The sequence below is a fragment of the Nicotiana sylvestris genome, chromosome 6 (assembly GCF_000393655.2).
Source record: "Nicotiana sylvestris chromosome 6, ASM39365v2, whole genome shotgun sequence".
NCBI classification, from domain to species: domain Eukaryota; kingdom Viridiplantae; phylum Streptophyta; class Magnoliopsida; order Solanales; family Solanaceae; genus Nicotiana; species Nicotiana sylvestris.
This window is the reverse complement of record NC_091062.1, coordinates 175622196-175631569: the sequence shown is the minus strand read 5'-3', so window position 1 is coordinate 175631569 and position 9374 is coordinate 175622196.

The following is a 9374-nucleotide window of genomic DNA, read 5'->3' as shown; positions in this document are numbered from 1 at the left end:
TTATAGGCATAGTATCTACATTAGAATTCATATAGGCAGGATATCTATGTGATATGTAGAAATCAGAAATTCCCTATGAGCAGGATATCTACTCCTTTTACATGCATGGTTACCCTTCCCTTTTCACTAACCATCCCCAAAAGTTATTATAAGTTATTACAGTCCAAATAAAATAAAGAAAAATACATCAGAAATTGAAAATTACAACCAAGGAGAGCCTGATTCAGACTTCCTGTCTAAAGTATGAAGTAAACCAACTCCAAAGATTATGTTTCAAATCCTTTGTCCCACTTGGGTGTGTCAGAGTTCCCTAAGAGTTTCATAAGACCTCCGGGAAGTGTTTACACCCAAATGTATCACCATATTAAGCCAAAGTGTAGTGTGGAAGGGTCAGCCCTCAGGTGTCCAAGTTCAAAGGGAACTCAAGGTCCCAAGGCAAGGCTCACAAGAGGGGGGCAGAACTTAGGAACAAAGAGAGAGTGTAAGTGCAGAATTCTGAAAGGGGGAAAGAGAAAAGGAAACAACACACATGGAGGTATTGGGAATGAGGAGTTGCAAGAGGTAAAAAGCAGGCTAGTGGGCATAACCCAACAATGGGAGATGCTAGCACACCCATAAGCCTACTGGAACACATTGTTTAGAGGTTAGGATCCCCTAAGGGATCAGGTTCAATCCATATACCATAACTTGTATATTGCCATGTCTTAAACTATAACTCAAAGCACATAAAGGGAAGTAGGGAATAGGGATTCATAGCAGAAACAAGCAAAAGGGAATCAACATGCTAGTTTAAGTATTTAACTCTGCATAAGTAGTAAAGTAGACATAGATGCAAAAAGCTATAAGTAAACACATTGTGGGGATGCTGAAATTTAAAATTAGGACATACCAGTTTCAAAGAAACAAGTAGAGAAAATGTAGTAGTCTGGTAAAAACCTCAGTGCAGACAAGAAGAAAGAGTTCTATTATGTGAGTAAGAGTTCAAAAGAGATTGTGAATTGTGTCGTATGCTGTGTGAAGAAAGGTCGTGCCCTTTTATAGTGTAAAAACCAAGTAGAAATAAGGTAAGAAATAATTGAAGAGCCGATTGTCAATCAATTACACAAGACTCCCTTTAGTTAAGGGATTCAAATTCAAACGGGTATAAACCAATTAAGGAAAGAAATTAATCGAACACTTTGTGCAAACTAGACAATTAGTGGTGAATACATAAAAGTTATTTAAGGACGGGGTTTTTGAAATACACGGTTTGTGCGAATAAGGTAAGAAGATGAATTAACAACTAGTAAATCAAAAGGGTCTGAGATTTTGTATGAATGAACCGAGTCAAAAGATGGGAAAGGTTTTTAACTTAAGGGAAATCAGCAAATAATGGAAAGGGAATCAATTAAACCCATATTCAGAGGGAAGTATGAACTAATCACAAATTCAGAAGCTATTTTAAAGGGAAGTCTATCATATATAATGAGCATACGAACATGTTAAGCATGAAGGAAGACTATAGTGTCATTGTAAAGTCAGTAGAAAATCTAGTATAGAAAGGTTTAGCAAAAGGTCAGAGTCATATGAAAGCAAGGAATGGGTTTGAAAGAGTTAGGGGTTTTGAAATAAACCCTAAGTTCAATCAAATCACATAATCAAGCTTGGCGGAACCCCCAAATTCTAGGGTTTCCACACTGAATCAAGTACAGAGATGAGAAGGCAAGTAGTTGAAATAGGCTCAGAGGTTTCAGAGTTGAAACCTCTTGCATGTTTCTTTCACCAACAGAAACTCATGCGAAAAAACATGATAGCAAAGTACCATTCGGAACACAGTAGAAGCACTCAAAAGAAAAAAACTGATAGGAACAGTAAAAGAAACACGCTTAAGAGATTTTTCAGAAGAAACTTAAACAGGGTTTAATAGAAGGCAAATAAGGAAACTTAAGAACTTAGCAGGAAAATACAGTAGGAGAAACACACTGGAACATAGTAGAAGACAGAAAAAATAAGAACACAGTAGAAAAGCATATGAGAGCATAGTATGGAAAACATGGTAGAAGAATATACAAGCATGGAGTATATAAAACTCAGTAAAATAACATACAAGAACGGAGTGTAAAAACTCAGTAGAAGAACATACAAGAACGGAGTGTAAAAACTCAGTAAAAGAACATACAAGGTAGAAGAAAATATAATAACATAGTAGAGGCAAATAAACACAAAATACATAGGAGAAAAAGTCAGAGAAACACTTAAACATTTTCAGAAAACCCTAGATCGGAAATGAAGCGGTTTTGAAAGTAATTTTTGAAAGAAAAGTTAGGGAAATAGTTTGAAAACTCAAGGAGAGCGTAGATACACAACGGATCTAAGGAAATCGGAGAAAACCTCTAAGGGTTAGGGTTTCAAAGGAACCCTAGAAGTGAGATAGGCTTTGAAAAGTCACCGATCTGAGTCGGAGAGATCGGAATCAGGCTCAAACCACCATGGTACGCCGGAGTAAAGCTGGAGATGGCCATGGAAACTTGAATTGACAGAGGTCTGGGTGCAAACCTTCGAGGTCAAGCCTCGAATCTTCAGGTATCAGGCACGTGGGAGCAAGAGAAGGTGAGTATACAACTCCCAGAGCCTGAGAAGCCATGGATTCTAGTGTGTTTCATGGTGGAGGTAGTAGTAAGAGGCGGTTAGGGTTTGGGAATATTTGAGAGAGTTTGAGAGTTCAAAGGCGGATGGTAGGTGAGAAATGAGAAGGTTAGGGTGGTCGTTTGGGTTAAAAAAGGTAAGAGTAAATAGGGGTCGTTGATCTTAGAGATCAACGGTCAGGATGAGAGGGGTCTGGGTCGGGTAGGATTTAATCAGGTTAGGGGCGGGTTTAAATTAAAATTGGGTTGGGGAGTTGAGATTGGGAATTGGGTTCATTGGGGCTCAAATAAGGCTAAAATTGAAATAAATGGGGCTAACATTTAAATAGCCATTTTCCCTCATTTATTTTATAAAAATAGTAAAATAATTTCTGAAAATAAATTAAAGGTACTAAAACGATTAATAATATGTAAATATTAAATTAAAAATACTGGAATCAAATTTGTAATTATAAACACAATTAAATCTTAAAATAAGTTAAAATTGCAATTATATGCAATTTAACTTTAAAAAGCTAAATAAATCTGTAAAAAATGTGCAAAAATTACCTTAGCTATATTTTGGTATAAATATGAGAATTAAATAAAGGAGTTACCAAAAATGATAATTTGGGAAATAATTATTGGCTTTTTCTGATAAAATAAGGCGATAAATTGATTTAAAAATAGAAAAAATGATAAAACACTTGGACATGATTATATATGCATACGTATGCTATTTTGAAAGTATTTGTCATATTAAAAATATACAGGGAAAAAGTGGGTATCAATAAATTCGCGCACATACTCCCGAATTGTGGCTATCTGTTGGATCTTCCTTAGCTTCCGCCTAGCCTACACCACATTCATTGGGTAGAAATGCTTCTTCAACTCCTTTTTGAGCTGCTCCCACGTCTCAATCTTGCATAGCCCTTTTTCCATGTTGGCACACTTCTGATGCCACCCCGTAACAACCTCGGTTAAGTACATTGAGGCGTTGAGTACCTTAACAACTTCACCATCCTCTTTGACTACCTCAAAGTACTTGTCCATCCTCCAAAGTAAGTCGTCCATGTCATGTGTTTCCCGTGCACCGCCATACTCCGTTTGTTTAGGAACTTCACATTTGTCCCTTTTGCAAATACCACGCCCTTGATAATCCCGATCATGGTTCCCTACAAAGTTTCATTCTAGCAATTTCTTGTATTCTTTCTAACATTCCTTTAGTCATAATCTTTGCTTTGATACCACGTTATCACGTCCTTAGCCTTTAACTAAGTACACGTGCGTCACTTGACAACTTACTCACGATCTTGCACAACTTGCGCACGATCTTGCTATGCCAAATCAGCCTAAAATACTACACTCAAGATCGCTAAGGGAATGTTACATAAGAAATGTAAGAGAAACTTGCCAAAGAAGTTTTTTATCATAGAGAAACTTGATTGTTTTGCTTGGTAAGTTACAAATGAATATCCTCCTTTATATACAAGTCTCCTAGGGCTAGTATATAAATATTAATTATTATATAAGTCCTTGATATTTACAAGTAAGACCCATCTCTAGAATTCTCTACATAGCTAGAATCTTCCAAGGACTTTCCGAGCAAATTCATAGGTTCTATGGTCTTCCATGAGAAATCTCCATATTTCTCTAGAACCTTCCCACATGTGCTAGTCTATTTCATATGTAAGCTTTCCATATGGCAAAAATATATGCCAAGTGGCACCTACATGGCATGATGATGTAGAGGGTCATGACAGTAGGATATTTATCAAGTTAGCTACCAAATTAGCTATAGAATGTCCTTGAAAAAAATCCCACTACTAATTTAGCTAGGGAAACATTCCAGGCAAACATTAAAAAGGGCTAGAACCTTTGTATGTTCCCCTTCCCATCCTTAACTGTACATTCCCTTTTTTATTTTTTGATGTATATGATTTAACTACATAGGTTTATTTGGTAGTCTGGTCCTAGCCTCGTCACAACTTTGCCGAGGTTAGGCTAGGCACTTACCAGCACATGGGGTCGGTTGTGTTGATACTACACTCTGCACTGTGTGCAGATCCCGGTGCAGCGGCTTTCGGACTGTAGCTTTGGGTTGCTACCTTCAGTCTAGTCGGAGATTCCGAGGTAGTCCTGTAGGCGTCTGCAGGCCTTGGCGTCTTCTCCTATCCTTTTATTCTATTTCTTTTATATATTTTTGAGACAGTGTTGAAATCTTTCGGACCTTTATTTGTAGTATTCCTAGACTATGTGAAGTTGTGACACCGGTCTTGGGTAGCTTATGTATGGATTGATATTATTAATATAGTATGTTTCAGTCTTCTGCTTTTAAATTTTCCGCTATTTATATAATGTTGGTCCTTAACTGCTAAAGGATTAAAAAATGGGAAAAAGGTAAATAATTCAAATAGCCGGCTTTCCTAGCTTTCTATAACAACCCGACTGGTCGTATGAGCTCTAGCGCGTCGTTCAGCAGTTTGAGGCCACGAGCAGCTTCACTTCAGGTATTATGACTTGTATGCACGGTCAGAATTGAATTCTGAGAAGTTCGAAGTTGATTTGGAAAAAGAATTCTCATTTCGGAAGCATTAAGTTGAATGAATTGACTAAGGTTGGATTTTTGAGTAAACGACGTCGGAATCGGGATACAAAGGTTCCAACAGGTTCGTATGATGATTTCGGTCTTGGGTGTATGTCCGGACTGGGTTTCGGAAGACCCGGGAACGTTTCGGCGCCTATTATGGAAGTTAGCATTTTTAGAAAAATCTCATAAGTTTAGATTGAAGTGCATTTCCAGGTTATCAATGTTCGTTTGAGATTCCGAGTATGGGAATAGCTCCGTATGGTGATTCTAGTATTGGGAGCGCGATTGGAAGTGAATTCGGAGGTTTGGAGGTCATTTTGGAGTCATTTAGCTAAAGACAGAAATTTGAAGGTTTTGAGAAGTTTGATCGGAAGTGGACTTTTTGATATCGGGGTCGGATTCTGATTCTGGAAGTTGGAGTAGGTCCGTAATGGTAAATATGACTTGTGTGCAAAATTTGAGGTCAATCCGATGTGATTTGATAGGTTTAAACACCGAAAGTAGAAGTTTGAAATTTTAGAGTTCATTAAGCTTGAATTGGAGTGCGATTCATGGTTTTAGCGTTGTTCGATATGATTTGAGGCCTCTAGAAAGTCTGTAATGTGTTTTGGGACTGGTTGGTATGATTGGTTGGGGTCCTGGGGGCCTTGGGTGGATTTCGAATGGTTAACGGATCAAAAATGGAATTTGGAGAAGGTTTGATGCTGCTGGTACTGGTATAACCGCATTTGCGGTGTTTGGGTCGCAAATGCTACATCGCATTTGCGAGAGAGAGCTTGCATTTGCAAACCTAGGGGCTGCTTAGGGGAGATCGCATTTGCGAGGGGGCCTACGTTTTTGCGATGCTGTCCTCTTCGCATTTGCGAAGAATTTTGTCGCAAATGAGACCATGGAAGGGAAAGCTGTGCTTCGCATTTGCGATGCCTTTGTCGCAAATGCGACCATCGCAATTGCGAGCTGGGAGTCGCAAATGCGACTTCTGTGTCTGGTGCAATGGCTTTTTATTCCAAGACTTAGCCCATTTCCCTCATTTCCCACTTGGTCTTAGATGATATTTGAGGGCATTTGAGGAGAGGTTCCATCATCATAAAAAAGGTAAGTAATTTCTACACATCATAAGTTAAATACATGGATTATAGGTAGATTAACATGTGAAAATTAGGGAAAATCAAGGGTTTTAGATGAAAAACCTAGAATTTGGTAAAAATAAGATTTAACCACGAAATTTACTAGGGAATGGAGTAAAAATCATATATTCTTGATCCTTAGGTTATGGGTAACAATTTTCTTCAAAAGTTTCCATAATCCGGGAATGTGGGCCCGGGGATGAATTGTAGGACCTTGCATTTCGGGTTGGGAAATTGCTTTAATAATTTAAATAGTTTTGGATCGTTCGGCTCCGAATTGGAGGTTTGAGCGCGTTCTTGAATCGGAATATAGGCTTCGGAGCGAGGTGAGTCTCTTTTCTAACCTTGTAAGAGAGAATTGTCCCCATAGGTGAGTTAATTGGTTATGTGCTCCTATTTGTGGGGGCTACGTACGCACGAGGTGACGAGGGTCCATGCGTAGCTACTATTATGCTATTGTTCGGGTAGTCTAGGACCCAAAAGCATGTTGTAATTGGAAATATTTGTAATCCTATTGACGGTTTGAATTGCTTAAATTCTATAGAATTGGTAAATGAATTTCTAAAAGAATTAAACTTCATTTTTCTTAAATCGTTAAAAAGGGAGAATTTGGATTTTCCTTGGATAGTTGTTCCCTAATGAAGTCTTGATTAACTGTTTGAATATGTGATTCTATGTGTACCTGCGTCGCATGTATGATTCGCGAGCAGGGTGTTTGTTTATTTTATGTTGACCGCATCGCATGGATGATTCGCAAGCGGGGTAATAGATGTATCTATGGTTCGCGTCGTTTGACCCTCGGCAGTACACATTTTACATTTATGTTGGATCGGTTCGTACGACCTCGGCATGATATGCGTATGTTTGTATTATTGCTTGAGATTTATAAATATTGACATTTGCCTTTCCTGGCCGGAGATAAATTGATAACGATAATGAAAAGTAAATTTTTTAAATCCATTATTATTTGGGAAGTTGTTTACCTGCTATCTGACTTTATGAATTATAATTGATGTTTTAATAAAATTCCCTGATCTCCTCGTATTTTTACTATATTATTATTGGGCCACTAGTAAGTGTCGAAGTCGACCTCTCGTCTCTACTTCTTCGAGATTAGACGGGATACTAATTGGGTACACATTGTTTTCGTATTCATACTACACTTGTTGTTCATCTTTATTGCATAGGTTCATATGTGGCTAGTGGCTTAGTGGCATAGCGGCATGGTTGATACGGAGACTTAGGTGAGTTACATTTATCGAGACGTCCGTAGCTAGCAGAGTCTCCTTCAGAGTATTGTACTATATTTTCATTTTTGTCCACTTGTATTCCCTAGTATTGTACTTCACAGTTACTATATTTTATTTCATTCCCTAGTAATTGCTCATGTACTTGTGACACCGGGTTTTGGGATGATCACGGGATTTTTCAGTAATTAAATTTTGTAAAGACATCCTCATTTATCCAGCAAAGTTTATTATTTATTATTTATTTGCTTAAAGGAAATGATTTCAAAATAATTAAAAATGAGAAATTGCTAGTAAATGGTAGTTGGCTTGCCTGACAGTGGTGTCCGGCACCATCACGACCCTTAGTAGATTTTGGGTCGTGACAACATGGTATCAGAGCACTAAGTTCCCTTAGGTCTCACGAGTCATGAGCGAGTCTAGTAGAGTCTTGCGGATCGATACGAAGACGTCTATATTTATCTTCGAGAGGCTACATGGCTGTTAGGAGCACTTCCCTTCTTGATTCCTCATCGTGTGGTTTGATTCCTTGAGGCTTATGCCCTTGTTTCCTTCCTACTCTATCTTACGCGACGCGAACCACTTGTTACAAATCGAGAATTGAAGAATTGTAATGGTACTACAGATGTGGTGTGGGATGTTTCTCCCGGTATAGTTGGTTGGGCTATTGTCGTAGCCTTGCGGAAGGATTTTTCTATCATTTCAGCTCGGTAGTTGTGCTTCTAAGAGGTTTGAGGCTATGCACAGATTGCTATGATGCTCACAATTGGTTATTGCATAGTATTGACTTGATGGTAGGATACTTGCCTATGTGTTGGGGAGGTGAATAATTTGAAACGAAGTCTACTCAGTGCACGATTTAGAGATCTGATATTTCATTTCCGGCGGAGGAAAATAAATTGGCCTATGAATGTCCAGATTTGGGGTGATGTAGTAACGAGACTTGGAATTTTTGAGCGTGGTGGAATTTTCATCTGCGATGTAGTGTTGTCGTCCTCGATTGTATGTGTTATATTCGTCGGTGTTATGGTCTTCTACAATTCGCCTTTGGGGTAAGATATTATGAAATAATATGGGAGAAACGACTGTCAGAGATTGCGGGGTATGGTGGTTCAGGATTGAATCGGTGTTTCTAATGGTGACGGCTCGAGAAGGATTTTCTTCGAAAAAGTTTAAGGTTAGTAGCGATTTGAGGGTTCAAGTGGTGCGAAGATAGATTTATATTTAAGGCAACAACTGAGTGGCAAAGGATGAGGAAGGACATGTGGGGAGTGCCAGGTGGTGGTTAAAATTTCTAGAAGGCCAAGTATAAGAAGCAAAGGTCGAGTAGTCGATCAAATGGGTGAGTTCCGCCGAAGTGGGAGAGTGGCGGAGTTGCGTATGGGCTTTGTGGTAGGATGACCACGTAACTTGAGGAGAGCTTGGAATGATTTGGGAACTTTAGAGATTGGTGATTGGGGTCTACGAATTTAATTTGAAGCATGGGCTATTACGCGGCAGGAGATTTGAGATAACGGAAAGGAGCTGCTTGAAATGAAGAAGGATACAACCTAACTTTGAATTGGAAAGATGTTTCCGCACATTTAATGGATGTCCACGAGAGATGAATGGACTTGTGCAGCTAGAGAGTGAGCTTGGGCTCAGTATGGGTTAATGATGTCATAGTGATTGTACCCCGTGCAGCAGCGTCGGAAGATGTCGGCGCGTAAATTCCACAAGTGGGTTATCTCCAGTGAGAAGATTGGCGGTCGCATGGTTGGCGAAGCTTCTGCGAAAAATTCTATTGTTTCTATAGCAAAGAGATCGG